Below are 22,426 nucleotides of genomic sequence, written 5' to 3'. Positions count from 1 at the left end.
GGGGCCATCTATTCCTGAGTGACACCAAGGGCAGCCCCAGGCCACAGCCTCCTTCACAGGGACCCAGGCCCTCGTGCCCATGTCCTGTGGTAACACCTGGTGCCCTGGGAACTTGTTCCTCACAGGAGGCACCAGCCTGGCCACTGCCCGCCCTGCCCTGGTGCCAACCACTCATGGGTGCCTTGGTGTCTCTGGCGTGTTCCTCCAGTGAGGGGACAGGTGGGTGTGGGACTGCACCTAGAGCTTCCTTGGCCCCTGCTCCTCTGGCCCCCTGTTGCCAGCACCCAAGCCATCCTGGGATCCACTCAACCTGTGGCCCCTGGAGAGGGGCTGGGCAGACACTGACGGGGTGCCGGTGCCCTAGTCTGGTAGCCCCCAGAGCTGCCTCGTGGCCTCCCTCGAGCTGCTTTCTGTTCCCAGGGGGCCCAAGGGCACTCAAGTGCATTTCAGAGACCCACAGTCCACGGGATCTGGCACTGAGCGTGCGAGTAGAGCTTTTGGCTCCAACCTGCCCCTCGCAGTGGAAGACCCACTGCTGAACCTGGGGCCAGGGATCCCCGAGGCACCCCAAGCAGGTCCAGCCACATCTCATGGGGATGACATTCACAGAACCTTTGTTTCTCTGCTAACACCTGCATTCTGGCATTTCTACGCCCTCAGTGAAGCCACCCACCCACCCACACTCTACCCTGGCGGTGGAGACGGAGGCTGGCCCAGCTGCGAGCGGCACATACTGCACATTGGCCAGTCCACACGGGACACACGGGACGCAGAGTTGCAGGTTAAGGGAAGCGCCAGGTTCCAGGCATTTTGTCCCGCCTGCCCAGTGTCCTTCCCTCTTTGAGTAACAGGTCCTGAGTTTTCTTTGAGGAGCGTGGGTTGAGCTGTCAGGAACCACCTTGGACTCCACGTGGACAGTGTCTGGCCCAGAATAAAGCCAGCTGGGAAGAAAGTGGAGCTGAGGAATGGAGAACGCAGATTCCCACCTGCGTAATCTGAGGTTCTTGGCCATGTGAACGAGTCAGTTCCTCTTCTGATCTGGGTCCATTTCCAGAGCCAGTGCAGCACCCATCTGGATGCCCAGGTGAAGGCAGATGGCCCTGTGCAGCCCTCACAGCTGGACACTGGGCTCACTTCCTAGGGATGGAGGATGAGCTGTCTCTGCTGAGATCCAGCCCCAGGAGATCACAAGTGCCCACCAGGGCTGCTCAGCACAACCCCCCTCCACATGGGAAGGAGCTGAGGCACAGAGGTCTCAGGAATTCTGCTCCTGGAAGACCCAGCGTCACAGCCTCGTGCTGCAGGGCTCTGCTGACAACCCTGGTCAAGGCGGCTCTGCTCCAGGGGACGCAGGTCAGTGGTGTGGAAGCCAGGTGGGCAGACAGTGAAGGTGCGCGAGTGGAGGGCTTGAGCTGGTGGAGCGCTGCTTCTATAGGTTGCTGGGCTGTTACATGTGCATGGACCTTTGTCGAAGCTCAGTAAATGCACACTTAAAATCGGTGCATTTTATGCATGCAAACCATACCACAAAGTTGACTGTAAAACTAAAAAAAAAAAAAAGAAATGACCAGGAGGCAACTCAATGAGACACCATGACGAGGTGGGACGAGGGGGCCTCCAAAAATGGTGACGGCAGTGCCTGCTTGGGACCATCACATATTCAAGCTAATTCCTGATGGTTGCTTCCTTTTCGTCTGAAAGCAGTCACTCTATTAACTGACCTGGTTCCAAACATAACCATGGTAGACGCCTTCGTTGGGTTTTCTACAAAGTTTTGCTCCTCCCTGTGGCTGGCATCACCACCTTCCACAAGACAAGCCTTTTTTTAATTTTACTTTTATTTTTTTTTATTCCACTTCACAGAGAAGAGAATTCTAAGGCTCCAGAAAGCTGCTTGCTTCTTTGAAGCCCTTTCCAACAGCATATCCTGAATCAGACCCTCCCTGCGGACGCCACCACGCTGACCAAGGGCTCCACGTGTCGTCCATCCGGTCGGCTTGCTTCTCATGGACTCTGCCACCACCACGCTTGCAGGGCGGCTCCTTGACCGGCCTCAGACCCCGCCCGTGCCACGTGTGGGCCCACGGTCCTAGCACGTTAAGGCAACCCCTTGAGTTCAGCAGAGGGCCCCTGGAGACCTGCAGCTTCTGGACTCCGGGCTCACAGCGTGGACACTTCCACTCTCGAGGCCTCCTGGTCGTTGGCGCCTCCGCTGGGCCCCTCCCAGTGTCTTCTGGGCGGGCACCCTCCCCTCTCCTGTGCATCGCCTTCAGCTTGGAGGAGGTCCCTTGCTCCCCACAGCAGGAGCCCACTCTCTTCTCTTCCATACCCTCCCCAGGTCCAGCTGAAAAAGAGCCTGAGTCCACAGTGACTGAAACAAACTGTAAAAGGAGTCCACTTCCCTGAGGAGGGGCACCAAGGGGGAGGAGCCAAGCTTCCCCCTGCTTGCTCTGCAGGGGACAAAGTCCCAGCTGTTTTCTTAAAGATGATCCAGCTAATAAGTGAAGAGAACCTGCAGACTTAGACTCCCTCCATTTCAGTGAACTCGTGGCTTCGGGCCTGGAGTGTCAGGGGTGCCTGCAGAGCCGACCTGTGCCTCCAGGAGAAGGGGCACAGCAGGACCCTGGCCTTCTGCAGATGAAGCCCAGCTGGAGGGGTCTCCGGTTGTGATATGCAGGAATCTCAGAGGACAGAGGCACTCCCTGAGCTGCACCACCAGGCTGCAGGTGAATGACAGATCCTTCAACAGAGATGCCGTCAGGAAAGGAGGTGGTGATGGAGGGCTGAAGTGTGAAAGATACTTAAGGTCTTCCTCTTCTTAGATATAGTTTTAAGGCCATTTTTTTTTTTTTTTTTGTGATGCTGGGATTTGAACCCAAGGCCTTGTGCATGAAGGGCAAGCACTCTACCAACTGAGCTATGCAATCTGTATATGGGGTAAAAATGGGAGTTCATAACCCACTTGAATCAAATGTATGAAATATGATATGTCAAGAGCTATGTAATGTTTTGAACAACCAATAAAAAAAAAAAAAAGATATAGTTTTAAAAAGAGGGAAAGCTAAACCGAAGTGCTCAGAGAAGAAAAGCAAGGCAGAGGTACCTGTGCAGGGCAGGACGGGCCCTGGGGGAAGGGGCCCACGCAACTCAGGACCAAGCAGAGTTCCCAGTGACGCCCCTGGCAGCTGTTCCCCTCGGAGCCCCTGACTAAGCCATGCATTTGTTTTGTGGTGCTATTCCTCATCTGCATTTTGTTTTTAAATATTTTTTAAATTAAATCATCCTCAGCACATTCTCTGTCCTGTTCACCCTAGGCCCTGGTGCTGACCAGATGCTCAGTAAGTGCAGTCCAGGGGGCTTCTGAGATGAGCTCAGCCTCTCACAGCTGGGTGGGTTGCAACCTCCACCTATCCCTAGTGGGGTGTCCTTGTATGTGACCACTGCCTCAGTCGCCCTCTGTAAAGTGGGCAAACAGCAGGTCCCACCTCCCTGGGTGCTCTGAGGACGGGAACTTAGAGCCAGGAAACACGGGGTGAATCAACCAATGACCTACGAAGGAATGAAGGTGGCAGGTCCCAGTCTGACCTGTCCCCACACCCCCAGCCCTTGGCAGTGTGACTCAGAGAGATGTTCAGCTGCGGCCAGAGAATGAATGTCCTTCACTTCCCTGCTCAGCCAGTCATCCTGGGGGCTTCCAGTCCAGCCTGTGTGTCCTGTGCCAACCACAGTCAATCAAGCTGACTCTAGAGGGCGGAGGACAATACTCCCTGCTCACCCCAGGAAGGCTCTTCACCTCAAGGAGGCCCTGCCCTCTCACAGGACCCCCAATGCCTTCTCATAAGCCCTGCCCTCCACAGGCCCCTCCTTCCTTCTCATAGGCCCCGCCCTCCCAAGGCCCCTCCTTCCTTCTCATAGGCAACACCCTTCTATAGATCCTGCCCTCTCATAGGTCCTACCCTCCCACAGGCCCCGCCCTCCCACAGATCCTGCCCTCTCATAGGCCACCCTCCTCTCTTTCCTCCCCTGCTCCTCCCAATCAGGCCCGGTGCCCACACAGCTCCCTGTGCAGGAGCACTGGTCAGTATCCTTCAGCCTCCCACAAGATGTGGCCCAGGGGCTGGTCCGTGATAACTCCCAGCTCAAGTGCAATTGCTCTTTCCTTCCTGGCCCAGGGAGGAGCAGAGGCTGTAACCTTCCTGGAACAAGCAGTGTGGGCCTGCCACGCCTGCTCTTGCACACCCTTCCTGTAATGAAGGCCGGTGGAGACAGAGCCCCTTTGCTCAGGGCTACGGAGCCCATGGAGTTACACTGGGGTGGAAGAGCTCAGGGGTACCCAGTGGCCCCGGGAAACACAGGCAGGGGGAAGGGTCTGGGAACATAGTCCTGCATGCGCATTGTGTGTGTGAGGGCGTGTGTCTCTGTGCCCTTGTGTGAGCATGCAGTATGTGGTGTGTGCGTGTGAGGATGTGAGTGTGAGCCCTGCGTGGCTGTGTTGCACTGTGCACATGTAATAGTGTTTGCATGTGTGTGCATTGCACGTGTGTGTGAGAACGTGCAGGTATGTGCCTGGCATGTGTGCTTTGTGTGTCTGGCGTGTGTCCCTGGCTGTGAGCACTGGGAGCCGGCACAGAGCTGAACAGGCCATGCCAAGGAGATGTGAAGCTGCTGCTTCACGTGGCTGTCACTGTCCTTTCAAAGTCCCCAACAGCAGAGTGATCTCCCCAGAACATCCGGGAACAGGAGGGGTGTCAGACAAGTGTGAATGGAGAATGAGGGGCACGTCTTCACTTGGGGCTCCTGGAAGCCTGTGGTGCCCCAGTATCCCTGAGATCTCTTCTGCAGCGGCTTGAGCAACCCCCGGTGGGCACCCGGGGCAGGTGGCCTTGGCCTGTTGTCTTCTGCGTTCTGTGGCATTGTGTGCTGGTGACTGGGGGAGCTTGTGTCCCATAGAGAGCATCTCTCTCAAGGAGCGTTTGCCTTTCCTTTGCTCCTACTGAGTGACAGATACCTCGGGGCTGACTTGCAGGATGCAAATGTGCCAGGCAAGAGCTAGGACCAGAAACCCCGCCCTGAAGCCTGGGCCTGCCCAGCAGGGAGCGTGCAGAGCCCGGGGCTCTTTCCCTGGGGGCCAAAGGCTCACGACACAGACCCAGGTGGGAGAGGCTGGCCCTGGAGTCGGAAGCTCTCGCTCTCAGTTGGCCATTTTCCCTTCCTCAGGAGCCTCTGGGCCGTGGAGCCCTGGATCCTGGAGTCTCAGGTGGCCACCCCCTGCTGCTGGGCTCGGCAGTGCAGGGTCTCGAGGCTCAGGCCGCTGCCCTCGTTCTCTGGCCCCTCCAAGGCTCACCCCGAGGATGGTCCCTGGGGAGGCAGGAGGGCGAGGGGCTGGGCGGGGACGACCTCCTTCCAGGCTGAAGACATGTCAGTGGCCTGGGAGGGCTAGAGCGCTGGGGTCTGAGTGGAGAGAAGGAGGGGAGGCTGGTCCCTGCCAGGGGCAGGAGGTCCAGGGGGCCTGTGGCCAGCTTCCACCTCCTTTTCCTCACGTGCTAGATGGGCTAGGCCTCCTCATGCTAGTCCACCACTGGGAAAGCCGGGATGCACGGTGGGCACTGAGGGACTCTCCACCCAGCACCTGCTATGTGGCCCTCGTCCACCTGCCCTGGCTGGGGTGGTAGCCCACCCAAGGCCCAGCCCTGCCCGCTCTGTCTTCACACTGCCCAGGAGCTAAGCATTGCTCTCACGCTTCTGACAACTGGGGAAAAACTAAACGAACATTTCGCGGCCTGTGAGAAGCATTTGGAGTTCCAATCCCAGGGCCCACGAGTGAGTGTCACTGGAACCCTGGGCCCGGCCATTTGTTGGGCTGACTGTGCTGTGTGAGGAGCCCGAGAGACCAGGCCTAGGGCACCAGTGGGCTCTCCTGGAGACACCTGCCACCCCTGGGTGGGCCTGCCAGCTTCTCACTCCTGTCATCCACATCGTCGGTCACCCTGTGCAGTGCCAGAGTGTGGGCAGCAGCGTGAAGAGAGTACGTGGCCTCGCCTGGGGTAGGGAGGCCTCACAGGGACCCCACAGAGGCGCTCCAGGTGGGTGGGCCAGGAGCCAGCAGCACCCCACACAGCAGCTTAACCTGGAGCCGATGTTCATGGTGTTGGGGACACAGTCTCTTGTGGTCCTTTGACTTACAGGGGTGCCCTGAGGCCCAGAGAAGGGAGGGTCTTCCCCCTTGGGTACTCAGCTAGCTAGGGGCAGAGCCTGGGGTCCACTTGTCCTGGGCCCCTCTTGTCCTGAAGCATCTGCAATGCTCTGAGACCTGGCCCGCTGGGTAGAGCCCTGCAGCAAGAGTGGTTGCTGGTACAAGTGGACAGGATCACCAGGCCAGCAAGGGTCCTGGATGAGGAGGAAGAGCCACACTGGCCCAGTGGGTCAGGGTCATGCCCAGGGCCCTGTGATGTCCTCACTTGAACCATAGCTCCTATTTGAGGGACCCTGCCCATTTCATGGCTTGCCAGGTAGGTTCTGGGCCCACAGGAGGACCGTCCAGTGAGCCTCCCCAGCACCCCCGGGGGCGTTTTGCCACCATTGAGCTGCACGTGAGCTTTATCTGATGACTTGGAAAGCTGACCACTTTTTCAGGGGGTGAGACACTAGACCTTTGTTGGAAGTGGGGTCCTGTGGGGTCTCTGTCCGATAGCGGTGGGCGAGACCCCAGTGCTCACGGTGGAGGGGTGAACCCCAGTGCCCATGGCTGATGGCAGGTGGGCAAGGGCCCCAGTGCTTGCTCGTGGTGGTTGGTGGTGGGTGCGGGCTCCGGTGCCCATGGCGGGTGGACGAGGGGCCCAGTACTTGTGACTGGTAGGTGTGGGCCCAGTGCTCACTCAGGTGTGGCATTTGACAGGGCACCGAGAGCTGTTTCCATGCCCCACCCTCCGAGGAGGACAGGCGGTGGGGCAGGCCAGGCCAGGCTGAGCTCTTCAGCTTAGGGGGATTTTCCAAGTCTCCCTCTGAGGCCGTTAGGCCTGTGTCCCAACAGACCTGGGGGGGACAGCACTCTGCCTGGTGGCTGCCTGGGGTGGCAGTTGCGACTGGGCCACCCTGAAGGTTGTGGACCGCATTGGGAGCTAAGAAGGGGCTCAGAGATATAAGCCCCCCACGAGGCTCCCAGAGGGCCCGACTGTGCTTCCTGCCAGAGAGGCCGTTAAAGGAAGGATAAGGGCCCCCAGGGCCACACGGCCTGTGAGAAGTCATGCCTACCCTGAATCTCGCCCTGCCTGGTCCTGCAGGAGGGCTCTCCTCCCCCTCCAGCCCTGGGCAGCTGTGTGGACTCCAGCCTCCTGGTCCCTCCCATCTTTGGGGACACAGCTGTGTGCAAAGAGGGACACCAACAAGGTATTAGAATTGGGGGTGAGCTGAGGTTGGGGGTCAGAGTTCCTGAGTCTGGGTCTGTGAGGCTCAGCACTGACGCTGGAGCCCAGGGCTGGCCCTCTGCATCCTTCCCTGGGGGCTCACCTGCCCGTCTGCCCAGCCCCTCCTCTGCCTGCCCTTGCTCCCCAGGCTGACGGTCATGGCCTCTGAGCCGAGACACCCCATCCCTACAGCTTGGGCAGAAGTCGGGGTCCACCCCTTAGGCTCTTTGCCGAGAGGCTGCCTGGCCCTGATGCTGGGCCCTCCCCAAAACGGTCTCAGTGCGAGGGGGGTCCTGCTCAGCGGGCTCTGAAAGCTGCCTGGGGCCACACTGTCTAAATCGGGTGGGCTTCCACCAGACCTGTCACAGGCACCTCCACGCCACAGGACAATGGCCAGGGTTCCTGTTCAGTGGCCCCTGCCAGCGCCAGCACCCTCCATGTAGTCTCAAGAGAGGCCACCAGCCCTGGGGATTCCCACTCTCCAAGTCCGTCAACATCCCCAGCTCATTAGCACAACCTGGACACGCACGCTGTGGAGGGCCCAGGGCTGCACCCTGAGCATGGAGGCCATTCTAATGAGGAATTCGGAGGCTTCCTGCCTCCACCCCACCCGGCTTGGGCTCTGGGACCCAAGTGTCAAGCAAAGCTCCGGTGTGCAAAATGAGCATTTATTTTCACGGTAACTGGTACGTGGGTGGGGTCAGCCAGGGCTCAGCGGCCACCCTCTGTGGAGAAGCATCTGGCTCCTCAGCAACCTACCTCTGCTGGGGTCAAAGGAGGCCCTCGGATCCCATGCCAGGACACTCAGGCGCACAGACGAGGCTCTAGGCCCGTTTTCCTCGGAGCTGGCCTGCTGGGCCCCTGCCCTGCTGCTGGTCCTCCGCTGGGCCCGCCGAGCGGCAGTCAATGCGCAGCTACAGCTGGTTGAAGGGGACCAAATCCAGTGAGCAGCCGATTTGGTTCCATTTGACCAGCTTCAGCAAAGCATTGGGTCCTGGGTCCACGGGGTCGGCAGTGTCCACGGGGAGGCGGCTCCACTGGGCAGCTCAGCCTGGCTCCAGGCCCTGTGCCCTGCCCTCCTCAGGTGCCCTCCCAGGCTGAGGGCTCCCAGAGACTCCGCAGGGACCCATGTGAGGGGCGCACACACTCACCACCCCCTTTCCCCATCGGAAGGCCCTCGAGGTGCCAGAGGCTACGTGGCAGACAGACCCTGTCCTGGGTGGAGTCCTCTGCTCCTGCCTCGTACTTGGTTCTGATTCACTGACGCCCCAGTCTCACCAAGTGCCCAGGGACCAGTGCCCTGGGATACAGCCAGGGCCACCCGGCCCTTGCCCGGCTCCCTCATGTATGCAGGTCGGGCAAAGCTGGACACCATGCATGACTTTGGAGGGCAGAGCCAGAACATCCACAGAATCCCACCTCGCGTGGCTTGAGAATGAAGCAGAACGGCGGGAGCCCCCACGGCCTGACCCTCTCGGGGCACAGGGCCATGCCCTCTGGCCCTGCCAGCCTCTTGCCCCACACTCCCCAGCGACGCAGAGGGAACAAGCTCCTGTCGTGCCCACTTGTCAGGAGCAGTGACAAGAGGGAGGGCACACGGGTCCTGTGTATGGCTTTCCCTCTAGGAGCTGACTGCACCAAGCCGCACATGTGGCCACACACGTCCCCTGTCCCATGGGGTGGCAGAGCTGCTCTGCTGCCTGCTCTCTGGCCTTTCTCTTCACCCCTCCTGACACTGCAAGGATGGACACTGGGGTGCTGGTGGCAGCGATCAGGCCACACTGTACCATGTCCCCTTCCAAGGCCCTCCAAGAGCAGATGGTATCCAGGGCCTCAGCTTCCACAGAGCCTGCTCCAACTGCAGCGTCTCCAGCCTCCTGCCCCGACGGTCCCTGCTGCAAAGCCCCCTCCAAAAACACCTGTGCCTTGCTGAAGAGCCTTCCTGGAGCTGCAGGGCCCCTCGGGCCTCTCACCTTGCACCCCAATAGAGACGGACAGAGGCCTTCCAGCTGCCCACTGGGCACCCTCCACACGCCTCTCCTTGGTGTCACAGGTGCAGGGCAGACTGCAGGCTCCCGGCAGTCCCCTGCGAACCCCTAATGAAGACGATTTCAGACCTCATGCCTGGCCTTCATCTATCCATTTATCACCACTGTCAATATTCCTAATGGAGCGGAAGATTTGACAAGCAACCAAGTTAGCCCACATTGAATCCGGCCCGAGCCCTTGACTGCCACGGGGCTATTGAGATACTGGTGCCCTGGGCTCATTGGGCCCCAATTCCACCCCTTTGTCCCTGTGAGGCTCTGATTTCTGTCCAAATGTCACCAGATCTGGAGGAATTTCCCCTCCAGTGAATGAATCTTTACATCTACACCAAAGCTCTGCTGTTCTACCCAGGGCTGTACCCAAAGCTCCTTAGAGGGGCTGATGCTTCGGAGGACATTCTGATGCCCTCTGACCATCTAGGAAGCAAAGCAAATCAAAAGGAGCTGGACACCGTGGGGTCGTGGGTCCTGAGCCATCTGTTCTGTGCAGCTCAGGGAGGGGATTCAGTCTTTGTTGGTAAGCTCAGTGGCAGGAGTTTCCAGGCCGCCAGCTGGCTGCAGAGCCCAGGTGGCCATGAGGGGCCCACTGTGCTGCTGGTGCTGCCCTGGCCAAGCACTGAGCTCCCTGTGAGCCAAGTGAGCCCCAAGCACCTGGTCATTGCCTCTTGCTGTCCAGCCACAGCTCGGTGCAGCCAGGCAGGACACTGCATTAGGAGCTCACAGAGGTCAGGCTATCATCCTGCTCTAGGCCCAGCCCACCCACATGCCCCTTGAGCTACTCTCTGGGGGCTCCCTTGCTCCATGTGGCCTTTCCAGGGACAGCCCCCAGTCATTCTCTGCCAAATGGTGGTCAACACCCTGGATTGCACGTTTGAAGAGCTGGTGGTGGTTTGGGTCCGCAGCCTGGCTCCTGGCAGCACAGACGGCTGCAGTGCCCGGTCACCTCCCGGCCTCTCTGGTCTGTTGCTGAGATGGGCTATTTTCCCTGGGTGTGGCAGATATTCTGCATCGTGGTTCCACCTGCCCAGGGGGCCCCCAGGGGCATTATTTCTCTCTTCTCTCTTAGAAGGGCCAAATGTTAACACCCCACAAGCCCCCAGACTTCCTCAGGGCCCCCATTCCCAGGCCTGGGCATGGCCTTCCCCAAATGACCCTGTAGCTACAGCCTGTCCTGCCCCTCCTCCAGTCAAGGGTGGCCGTCCTGCTAAGCCTCTCACCACATGGCCTCCCTGCCTGCTCCAGGACCTCTGAGCCCGGAGAACCAGAGACTCCCGGGCAGCAGAGGCCAGCCCCCAGAAATGCACACCCTCTCTTCACTCAAGGGGCAGCTCCCTGAGGGACAGCTCCAGGCTGCTCCCCAGTGTCCTGGGCCTTGGCACCAGCCCTGCCACAGACGGGCCGAGCGTTGATGGTGAACCCAACATCTGCCGGGATGGGGCGGGAGCTGGAGCCCTCTTCACTGAGGGGCCATACTGTTTGTGCCTTTACGAACCAAACAGTTAATAGGTTCTAAACACCTGCTGATGGGTCTCCACTGGGAGGAACACTCAGCACTTTCAAGTAGCCACTGATTCTAGACACAGACAATCGCTGTGGGAACCCGCGGCCCTGTTAAAACCAGGAAGGTCAGGGCCTGCACAGGCCTGTGTGCAGCTGGTTGTGACTGGAGAAAACGGTGACAGAGGCCCAGCCAGGAGGGGAAGTGCGCTCGGAGCTGCACCCTGCCGGGGCTCCAGGCGGGCCCACCCCTCTCCTTGTGGGGCCTGACGGACGTGGACGATGACACCAGGGAGCAGGAGAGCTCCAGCCCCAGCAGTGGCCTCACCTCGCCCAGGAAGCCCTGCTGCATTTAGAAAGTGGCTTCAAAGCCCCTGCTGGGCCCTGTAGGGAGGCCCCTTGATAGTCCAGAATTCTGAGGCATCCAGCCTGCTCTCAACTCCGTGGCCCGCACCAGGCCACCCCTGCATGTTGGCTGTTCCCAGGTCTGACCCTTGGATGGAGGGTGAGCTTGGGCTCTGAAGCACCACACTCCACGCTGGACGTCCTTAGGGTCTTGGCCTCTCTGAGCCTCAGTTCTGCACAGGGGAAGTAGGCGGACACATGAGCTCGGTGACCCTGTGCATGAGTACCAGCCCTGTGCGGCTGCAGTCCCCGTCACTCCATGGCCTGTCAGGGCTCAGCAGGGCAGCAGGACAGTGCTTCCCCATCCTACACCCACAGCCACACCCAAGACATTAGGAATGGCCGTCACTTGGGAACAGACCACACAGGCACCTCAGAGGAGACGTCCACCAGCTCCAGCACAGTGGACATAGTGACCAGCATGTTTGTGAAGACGGGACATCAAATAGCTTCTGCTCAAGGATGGCCACACAGCCACACCAGAGACGCTGCCCTCGGGGGCACAGAGCAGGGTCCTCGATACAGGCTAGGGCAGACCCTTGGCCCCCCACTGCAGCCCGGCCGCTCACCCCACTGTAAAGATGGCACCCTGCACGGGGGAGGTTCGACAGACCTTAGCACCTTTCTCTTCTCCTGCCCCAGGAGGATGTCACCAATCCGTGACAGCCTATGTCAGGTGCTTTCTGTGTGTTTTACTAGGAAGCTTTTATAATTTAGCCATCAATAACCTAGCATTTCCCCACACAATAGCATTACCTATTAGCACTCAGATTCACCACAAAATTAATTTTTAATTCCAGATTTTGGTAAATTATTAAAATAGATAGCAAAAAATTACAGTTGGCCCAGTGGGTCTCAGCAGCCCTGGCTGGGACTGCTCCATGGGAACCTAGGGGGACTCCATTTGGGGGTACTGAATCCCACAAGGGTCTCCGGAGAGACCCATAATTAAAAGACAAAAGCAACCCTCGCCCCCAAATAGCCCCTTTCCTTATTATCAGAAATGCTGACTCAGCTAAAGCCAGCAAGGCTGGTTCAGCCCAAATCCAGAACTTTTCTGTCTGGTCAAAAAACTGTATTTTTTTCTTAACACTGATAAAAGTTTAATACAGAGTTGCCTGGGTTTTTAATAAACTTGTCAACAAAGGAGCACAGCAAATTGATGGGGCCCTTCCTAGAGATAAATTCTGACTCAAATAGACCCTCCGAGCAGGGGGCAGGGCAAGGGGAGGCGGACAAGAGGGGGGCACATGATTGTTTTGCTGCCTTTGCAAAAACGGCAAGACCAATTTTTGTGTCTTATTATCTCAAAGATAGGGCTAGGGCAAAGGCTGGCTTCACTGAGAAAGCTGCTTAGCTGGGAACCCAGTCTCAGAGTCCTGGGGCCAGGAGAGGGGGAAGCTGCTGGGAGGCACAAGCCTCCAGGAGTCTTGCAGTGAGAGGCCCCCTGGCAGCATGGAGTCTGTGGGAGCCCCGGGAGCGTGTGGGAGGGGCAGGCGCTGGAGCACCTGTACTGCACCCGTCCACCTGAAAGATGAACCCCGTAGCCTCAGGAGCTCAGAGCTGGGGTCAGATGGACAAGCTGAGGGTCCTGTGTGGACACCACAGGCCTTGGGTGCCCTGGAAGGCCAGGCAGATGCAGTCTGGGCACATCAGACTCTTGCTTCTGCCATAGAGTGCCCAGCTCTCCCTCTGGCTTGGAGAGGTCCCCAGCATGTGGGGACATCACTGGACAGGGCACTGTTTGTCCTCAAGCATAGGAAGGGCAGCCTATGTTTCAGGGGCACTGGATGATCTTCCTGCCCTCACTAAAGGACATTTGCTCCACGGGCCTCTCAAGGTGTTTCAAATTCCACCTGAGAGACGCTTCCTGGGTCAAAGGGAGGGGAAGCAAGTCCCCTGGCAGGGGCACGGACCAGGGCACTGCTCTATCCAGGGCAGGAGGGAGAGCCAGGGTCAGACGAGGGGTCAGGGGGAGAGAGGACGCTCAGAGCAGCCTCCACCTGCCACAGGACTGAGCCGAGGCAGCAGGACCAGCCAGTCCCCTGCATCTGCCCCCAGGTTGAGATCCCTGCCCTCTGTCTCCTCTGGCGGACCAAGACCCATCTCTGCCACTGGGAAGGGGCAACAGGAAGCTGCCAGGTCCTGCCTGGACTTGGTGCCCCAGAAAGGGCAGGTGAGAAAAGTGAAGGCAGAGCTCATAGCCTGTCCAGGCCCCAGCTGATGCAGCTGCTGGCCAATGGCATGTTGGGGATGGGTGGGGTCCAGGGGTAGGCCTCCTGGCCCCGGGTCACCCCGGCTCAGCCTCCCCGACAGGACAGCTGAGAATGCGGACTATTTATACCAGTGGTAGCCTGCGAGTGGCTGGGGAGACACAGCCCGTGGCCATATCTGGGCATGACCAAGGGCACATGGGCCTGCCAGGGGATCAAGGCCCCCGCGGCACACGTGTCCTGGGTGTCCTTCAACTTTGTGAAGTCCCATGGAGCCCCCTCAGGACAGGCTCTGGGACAGCTGCCGTCTCCTCTCCCTGCAGTTAAAAATACTCCGAGCCACTGTCCCACTCATTGCAGGCTCTGTCCTCCACACGCGCATGGGCACCTGCTCCTGCCCCAAGCCAGGTCTGTGGCCCCAGGGGAGAAGACTCAGACTCAGCTGCCTCAGGAGGGACAGCCAGAGACCTTGCCACTGTGCTCCTGCCTGGGGCCTCCTCCCCGTTGTCCTCTGCCCAGGTGGACACAGGAGGCCTGGGAGGTCTTGGCCACTGCTGCTGCCCCTCGGTGGTACCTGCAGTTGCTCCCAGCCACGGCAGCCCACCCAGTAGGAAGCAGACCTGACCTGGAGACTCGGCTGCTGCTTTTGAAGACCTGGGGGAGCCAGCCTGGTCTCATGGCCTTCGCAGTGGCCACTTTGCAGCAAGCTGGGCCCTGGCTCCTTCTGAGGAGCTGGCAATGCTGAGGCCATTGGAGGTGGCCTCTTCTCTCTGCCCTTGAGACGCGCAGCCTGCATGCGGCTGCAGAGCACTGCAGCATCGGCGCTGCCTGTACGTTCTTGCTGCTGCTGCAGCCGCCACCCCCCCACCCCCATCCCCGCCTGCTGTGCGGCACGGCCTTCCCAGGTCAGAGCCTAGAACTCTCATCCAGACTACAGTCCTCACTGGGCATCCGGGGACCCCAGGGAGGGCCCTCTGTGCCCAAGCTCTGGCTGTCCGGGTTCTGGGCGCAGAAAGGAGCATGGAGGAGCCTCATTCCCTTCCTGAAAGCTGTGCCCACTCTTCCTGGGTGTGATGGAACCAGGACCCTGAGGAGAGTGTGCAGGACCAAGGTCCCTCGGAAAGCCACCTTCTCCAGTCCCAAGCCCTGTCACCCCAGAGCAGCGCCCTGCCCGTGGCATCAAGGGTGGGGAGCAGTGCAGGCTAGCCGGGGCCTCCGCAGCCGGACATGCACAGTGGGCTGAGTCAGCACCAGCCTCCCAGCTGGCTGCTATCTCGCACTGGGGCAGCCATCGAGGCCTGCGCACCACCCTGCCACCTCATGGCCTCCCTGGGCAGCAGACCCTGCTTACCAGCACCTTCCTCACCACACCCCAGCCCTGAAGATTACTCACTTTCCCCTTCTTTTAATTTAGGGCATTTGGGGGGGATTCAAGTGATGCTTACTTGATTGACAGCAAGGAGGCTCCTCCTAGGTCCAGCTGACCACACGTAACAGCAGTTTATCCTCTGAGGCTACCTCGGCAGTAAAACGCTAATTGCACTTGACTCACTATTTGTTAAGCTAGAGTCACCCTGGCACCCTCTTTAGAAGGGGTGCCACAATCTACTTGACCACCTGGCTACAGAAACAAAAGACAACTGGCTCTCACCACAGCAGCCGCCCCTCCCCACGCCTCCTGCTCCCCTGGCCTAGCCCACAAGAGCTTCACATTCCCTGCTTTGGTCCCCTGCACTTTGGAGCCACAACTCTTGGAGCTACCGTTTTCCCGCAGGGCTTAGGCCTGCCATCCAACTGTGTCCCGGGAACCCCAGGAGCCCTGCGAGGCGAAGCCCTGTTCCAACAAGCTCAGAGCAGGGCCCAAGCCACCCCCTTCCACCCAGGTCCCCTCTGGCTCCCACTGGCACCTCCAGTCTCCTTTCTCCCCTAGAGTTCTCAACCTTATCAGCATGTCTGGGGTGGCACTCCCAGGTAGCCCTGCTGGGTGGGCACAGTCAGCAAATCTGTGCCCCACCCCACCTACCCACCGTGCTTCCCAAACAAAGGCCCTGTGGAAGAAAGTCCTGGGCACCCACGTGCCATGCTGGTGGGGTCCCCTCCCTGTGGAAACACTCAGAACCTCACACCCGGGACACTCCACCCATGGATCCCAAAGTGGCCAGGAAAGCAGTACACTGGACACATGCAGGGAGAGGGGCCTGGGCTGCCGGGAGGTGTCCGGGAAGGCTCATTTTTAATTCAGCAGCTGGAGAGACCAGAGCTGATTTATCAGGGAGGAGGCCGGGGCCCACTCCTGCACACTCTCCAGTTTCGCTGCTCAGTCAAACCTAATTCCAAACGCTAATGCTTTTATTTAACACCACATCCTGCAATGAAGCTCTAATGTTCCACAGACGCATCTGGCGGAAGACGCGGTATGCCTGTGGCCGCCCCAGGCCTCGGCGGCGGCTCGCCTGGCTACTTCCCTCCCTGTGGCCGGACCTGGCAGCTAGTAGGGTGGAGCTGACCTTCCGGGGCGCTGGGCACGGCACCCTCTGGACTGCTGCAGCAGAGGCAGTGCCCAAGGACAGTGCCACCTTCCCAGGGCCGCGCCAACCATGTTGGGGGCCAGAGTTCCTGGGACACACGGCCTCCAGAAGAAAACTGAAAATTAAAGAGGGGCCCTCCACCCAAGACCCCGAGACCCTCAGTTGCAGCCAGCCTGAGACTCCCAGGGCTGAGCTGCCCATGAGTTCAGATCTGCCCCTGGTCCCCCTGTGTGGGGCCCTTGGACTCCTCAGTGGCTCAAGTGACCTGGCTGCCCCCAGGCCTAATGCCACACTGCAGGTGATTGGCAGAGGGACCTTCGACCCTCCTCATCACATTCCTACCAAAGATCAGAGTACAGGATGGGACAGGGCACCTGCCACAGGCAGCCAGTGGCCCTGCTAGGGACAGAAACAACTCATGCTCAGTCTTACGCACACACATGCACATGGGAAGAGCCCAGACCTGTGGAGCAGGTGCCCTGTGCATGGGCAGTGGCCCCAGCCAGGCTGCAGAAGGCCTCCAGCTGAGATCCAGAAATGACAGTGGGCAGACTGCCCTCCCACACCCGCACCTGTGGACTGCCCCATTACCCCTGCCCTGGTCCAGTCCAGAAGGACCTGCGGAAAGGGCTTCAGACCCTGTCCTCACTCCTGGAACCCAAAGAGCGTCAGCCCAGCCCTTCTTCGTGTTAGAGACTGGCCAGTGGCGAAGCAGGGGGGACTCAGCCCCCAACGGGCAGGGGCAGTGTCCTTGGTCACATGTGGGGCCTTCTGCAGAAGCCTTGGCAGCCCTCACAACAAGAAAGCGCATCTAGAGGGGTTTGTTGAAATGGGAGCGCAGTGACACCGGCCTCCGCTGGGCGCAGGCGTGGCAGAGGGCACTGGGAGGTCGGGCAGATTCGAGCACAGCCAGAGCGCCAGGGTGGCTGCTGGGCTTGAGGCCGGATAGGCTCAGCCCCTTTGTTCCCTGGGTCTGTCAGCGTGGGCGGCCAAGGCACCCATGGCAGAGTAGGGCCCGGGGCTGCAGGCGGCCCCACAAGCCCTGTGAGTGAGGGGCCTCTCCCTCTCCTGACCCGCTCTCCTCCGCTTCACCCTGGGCTGCTGGGCCCAGACCCGGCCAGGAGGCACCTCTCCCTCCTCCCTCCACTCGCCCCCTCGGTGCAGCTCACTACCCTCCGCCCTTTCAAGGTTCATAGTTTCTCGCTTGCATCTGCGCAGTCCCCTGCCTCTGGCCATATTCGGCCCTTCCTGCTGGCCAATGACCCCTTTCAGGTCGGCAGTAATGGAGAACCAAGAGCCACCACCACCCCAGTTCCCCAGCCATGGCCCCTGTGCCCCTGGCCCTCACTGGACCCACACCAGACCCCACGCCTGCCAGAGGCCTCCTCCCCTCTGCCGCAGTCAGCACGCTGAATATTTAATGTCTGATGAGCGCTTCCACCTGCTGACACAGGCAAAGTGTCAGAACAATGCCGGCAGGGACGGCCGACCGTCGCCAGGCAGCCCTGCCCGGCCTCGCCCGCCACAGCCTGTCTGCCGCCCCCCACCCCAGGCGGCCCCTGTAGGCGGACCACCCCTCAGTCTGGCGAGAGAGTTCCTGCCTGAAATACATACTTCTTTACATTCCATAGCTCAGCAGGTCCATATGGGCATATAAAGAAGTATGTTTCCCAAGCAGGCAGTCCAGCATGCACAGGGACGGCCGAGCCGCACAGAGAGGCCAGCGCAGACGCAGGGGCCCGGCCACACCACACCTCGCGCCCTCCCGACTGGCTCAAGGCCCCTTCTCCACCACGACTCGTGTCCACTGTCCTGCTGGCCTTAACCCTCTCTTGTCTGTGACTCTTTCACACACATGTGCACATGCATGTGTGCTCACACGCGGGAGCAAAGGGCATGAGCAGACAGTGCATGCCAGGAGTATGAGATACCCTGGCCCTTCCCCAGCGGGCGCCCAGGTCCGCATGGCAGAACATGGCAGAACAAGACCAGAGTTCCTGCCCTCGGGCACTGAAGGCAAGTGCCACTCATGTCCCAAAGTTGAGAGGCAGCACCACACTCAGCTAGCGCCTTCCAGCCCCTGTGTTCCTGCCAAGGGCAGAGAGGACAGGGTAAAGTGACGGAACCCTGAGAGCAGCTCCACCCACGGGCCACCGGGAACCGGCACCCTGTGCCAAGGACCAGCCGCCTTCTTCTCCCAGGACTGGACACCCCACTCCCTGAGGACCTACAAGAAGCTCCAGGAGACCCCTGCCGTGAACCGGGGGCTTACCTCGGCAGCCGGCTGGTCCCTGGCGGCTTCTCACTTCCAAAATGAGAGTCCCAAAGGAGAGGGTCGGCGCCTCTTTCTCTGAAGATACAGTGAGAAAGACAGTCATGCATGGACTCCATGTCTCCAGAAAGTAGCCGGGGCTCTGAGAGGCAGCCCACTCGTGGCTGGCTCCCACAGAGCAGATGCCAGCCAGTCAGGGAGCATCTCCACTCTGGCCACCTCCTCCTAGGCTCCCTCCCCCGTCCCCTGTCCCCTCTATCCCCTTTATCACTCCTCAGTGGTCACCCACCTCAGTCACCTCTGTCCCTGCCATGCTGCAGGGCCCACCTGCAATGATGGTGAGCAGCCCAAGTGGGTATCCAGGGTCAGCACTGCAGCAGGGCACCCCAAAGGGCCCGCTCCCCACCTGGTCTTTGTGGCCTGCTGCCTGGCCTTCATGAACCCCCAGTCAAGGCCAGTTCACAGCCAAACACAGAGGCCACCTTCCCATCCTGAAGCACCTGGTGCTCACCAGTGCCCAATGAACCCACTGAACAGGGTTTAAGTGACTTGGCAAGTGGGAGGTAAGCTCTTCAGAATATTAATCTTATCAATATTTTTCCTATTGCATTTTGAACTCTCTGTGAAGGAAGTGGAACCTCTACACCGTGTGGAGCTGGGAGTCTGAAAAGCCTGCAGAGGTTGAAGAGACCTCAAAGCTAGGTGCCAGTGGCAGGAAGGGCCACCATCCAGCCTGGGAGAGAAAAGAGGAGGAGGAGGAGGAAGTCCCAGCCCCCCTCCCTTTGCCAAGGTGAGTCCACAGGTGAGGGTTCAGGTCTTGGAGTGAGGTGCACTGCAGGTGACTTGGTGGGAGAAAGCCAAGGGCGTGCTGGCTGCTGTGGACCAGGCTGGTGCCAACAGAGATTCTGCCGAGCAGAAGGGTCCAGCTGGGCCCTGGCCCTGCATGGAGCAGAGAGCAGCCCCAGGACCCCAAATGAATCCAGCTGTCCCTCACCAGCAAAGACCCATCCAGGCCTGTCTCTGTGAAGAACAACCCAGGGATGTCCAGACTCTCCTGCCACAGGCAGGGCCACGTCTCTGCAGAGTCTGCAATGTGCAGAGGCAGCCAAGCACATTTCTTGGGTTCCTAGGCTGTGGCAGCTGCTGCCTGGCTGGGCAGGCTGGAGCTCTGTGGTGAAGGAGGACTGGGGAACTGAGAGGCACCCACAGAGGGAAGGGCCCCCTGGAGGAAGAGAGAAGCTGGTGCCCCCTTTCCATGTGGCTGCTGTTAGTTACCACCTCCATGTGGCCCAGGAGGAGAGAGGGCAGCCTGGACCTCAGCCCCAGCCCCACTGCTGTGGATGCCCCCGGCATGGCCACACTGCTGCCTGGGCCGCCTGGACAGCCTCCCTGAGGACAAGAGAAACCGGCTGTGACCTCCTGGCCCTCCCCAGAGGCTTGGCTCCCCCCACCTCCCAGACACTCAGGCAGAAAGTTAGGGGACCCAGAGGGCAGGAAAGTCCACTGGACCCAGCAGGCGTGCATGTGACCTGCCACCATTCACAGATGAACCACAGTCACTTCTCAAAAAGTTTCCCACTCTGATAGAAAAGCAGCATGAGCTACTGCCAAGCAGACCCCACAGTGGGCAGAGCTGCTGTCCCGAGCCCAGGCCTTGTCCAGGGCCCCTCAGTGCAAACACTGCCTCCCAGAGCCCCAGCAGGAGCACCAGGGGAGGCCATGCGGGGAAGTCACACTCCCTGGCAGGACACACAGACCCAGACCAGAGTGCTGCTCCCTTCCCCACAAGCCCCCTAGTCTCCACCCACACGTGCACCTCGCTGGGATCACCTGGCACAGGCTCCCTGACTGGGCTGGCAGAGCTGCTGAAACTCGTGCTCCCACCCAGGGCAGCTTTGTGGGCCCTGCGGGGGGATCCCCTGTCCCCATCAGCACCTCCGTGGTCCTTGTTGCAAGTTCACAGGTAAGTTTAGCCACAATCCCAGATGCTGGGGCTTTGTTGCAGCCCGACAGGCTAATGGTGACCCCCCAGTCCCCACGAGCCTCCTCGGCGACCCCCACCATCCTGTCCGCTGCCAAGCACGCCAAGCTTCCCGAGGCCGCTGCTTCCTTGCAAGAAGCCCGCATGGGAGAGTTCCTGCATCCAGCTGCACGCGCCCCGCCGGCCCTGCCGGCTGCTGGCTCTGCAGTTTCCCAAATGTGGAGGATGCCGCGAGCGAGAGAAAACTCCAGGCACCGGAGCCACGCGCGCCGCACCCAGGGCACCCCCTGGCCGGCGGGCACACCCCCACCGCAGCACCGGCAAGTTTGCAGGCTTTGCAGGGGCCGTCCCAGTGGGTGGTAGCTGCCCTGGCGGGCGAGGGGGACTCACCAGGGAGCCCAGGGCGCCCCTCGGGCTGGGCTGGTGACCGCAGCAGCGGAGGCGCGGGCGCAGGGTCGCGGCTCCCGGGAGATGCTGCGGCAGCAGCAGTGGCAGCCACCTCCTCCGGAGCCAACTGTGAATGCAGGGGTGGGGGCGGGCGGGAGCTCGAGGCGTCCGCACTTGGGGGGGGGGGGGGCAGAGAGAGAAAGAAGACACCAGGAACCGGCTCCGCACCCCTGCCCTTCCCCCAGCCCTCCTGCAGCAGCGCAGACTTAGCAGCAGGGAGATCTTGGAGAGAAGGAGGGAGAGGAGAGCAAGAGGAGAGAGGCACTGATGCAGAGTTGAGGAGAGGCAGAGCCCGCACACCTTGCGCTTCTGCAGGACGCTCCTGCACCCCCAGTCGGGCGGCACAAGGTAGAGGTCAGGGCGGAACAAAAGGGAAGACCTGCGGGTGAGCGCTCCGCACATGCACACGGCCCACACGCCGGGACTCACGCGGGCGGGGGAGGGGAGTGCCTGACCCGAGGCGGGTGCGCGTGGGGGCCCCTCGGTCAGGAGCGGCCTCACCTTGGCAGCTCTTATATACCCGGCCAAGCATCCCAAACACGCGGCCGGGCCAAGTGGCCCCCTCGGGCTGTGCTCCCTGACCATATTTAGTCAAGCAGGGGAAAAAATAGCCTGTCAGCTGGGCCGCCGCTGGCCAGGCCGCTGGGAACAGGGTGGAAGCCCCAGCGCCATTGACGGTGGCGGTCCTGGGGGCAGGCCGCTGCCCGGCCCCCCTCACAGCCCCTCCCTGAGTAGCCTCCCACCGGTTGTCCCTGCCCTGCGATCCCCCTGCTATTTTTAGCCCAGCCCAGTGCAGAGGCACCTCCTCAGCAGTGGGCAGTGGCCTCCAAGGCTGGGCAGGCCCACTCCTGGGTGCCCTGGGAGATCCCTGCAGCTCCAGGGTGCCAGCCAAGAGGGGAGCCTCCCTCCTGCTGTGACCCCCTGAGCTGGGCCCAGGGCCCTCAGGGTCTTCTGGGCTTTGCCTCTTTGCCCAGAATTGGGGTCTGAATTGGGTGGTGACAGAGCAGACCGGGTCTCCAAAGACTCCTGAGTCAATCCCAAGTAATAAGTATTGCAGGTCACCCTGGACAGTGTGCCAGCCCACTCACCTGCCACCCACCCCAGGCCCTGCCACCAAGGTCATGTGACTGGGAAATCCCAATTTCATGGTGCTGGTTATGCTTGGGAGTCCCCCAACCTGGGTCACGCCTGAATTTCCTCAGGGGCAAGTGCAGAGCGTGGCCCGGACCCAGATTCCAGCAGCCTGGGTTGGCCTAGTGTCCCATCAAGACAGATCTTCTCATCGCTCTGGGGACCTCCCAAGACTGTGAAGTAGAATGACTGGACCAATCCTTGAGGGCCAGGCCTGGAGAGGGCCAAGCGTGAAGTCCCTTGGGGTTGGGTGGGCAACCAGCTCCTCAGGTCCTTAAACCCAGGCAGAGCATGGGCAGCAAGAGGCCTGCCCTTGTTCCAGAAGCTGCTTGAAAACCCTGCCCTGCTTCAGGGGCATTTCCTCTGTCCTGACAGTCAGGGGCAGGACAGGGCCCAGGCTGCTCCAAGCATGCACACCAGCACCAAATGTGGGGGACATGGTGAAGAATTCGCACGCACCATGTCAGGTTCCCAGGCACAGGGGCAAGGATGTGCCCCCAG

General features: G+C 60.4%; 1 long non-coding RNA gene across 1 annotated transcript; it reads right to left on the bottom strand.

Annotated features, from left to right (window-relative positions):
• Positions 1-727: 727 nt before the first annotated feature.
• On the bottom strand, positions 728-21,267 carry LOC143395918 (uncharacterized). The gene is made up of 3 exons (XR_013090847.2): positions 20,738-21,267; positions 18,367-18,444; positions 728-2,783 (listed from the first exon to the last, which is right to left on the bottom strand). It is a non-coding gene; the product is annotated as an uncharacterized LOC143395918 (long non-coding RNA).
• Between the last annotated feature and the right edge of the window lie 1,159 nt (positions 21,268-22,426).

This window comes from Callospermophilus lateralis, chromosome 3, assembly GCF_048772815.1.
Source record: "Callospermophilus lateralis isolate mCalLat2 chromosome 3, mCalLat2.hap1, whole genome shotgun sequence".
Lineage (NCBI taxonomy): Eukaryota > Metazoa > Chordata > Mammalia > Rodentia > Sciuridae > Callospermophilus > Callospermophilus lateralis.
The sequence above is the reverse complement of the archived record's forward strand: the minus strand, read 5'-3'. Positions and strand labels throughout refer to the sequence as shown.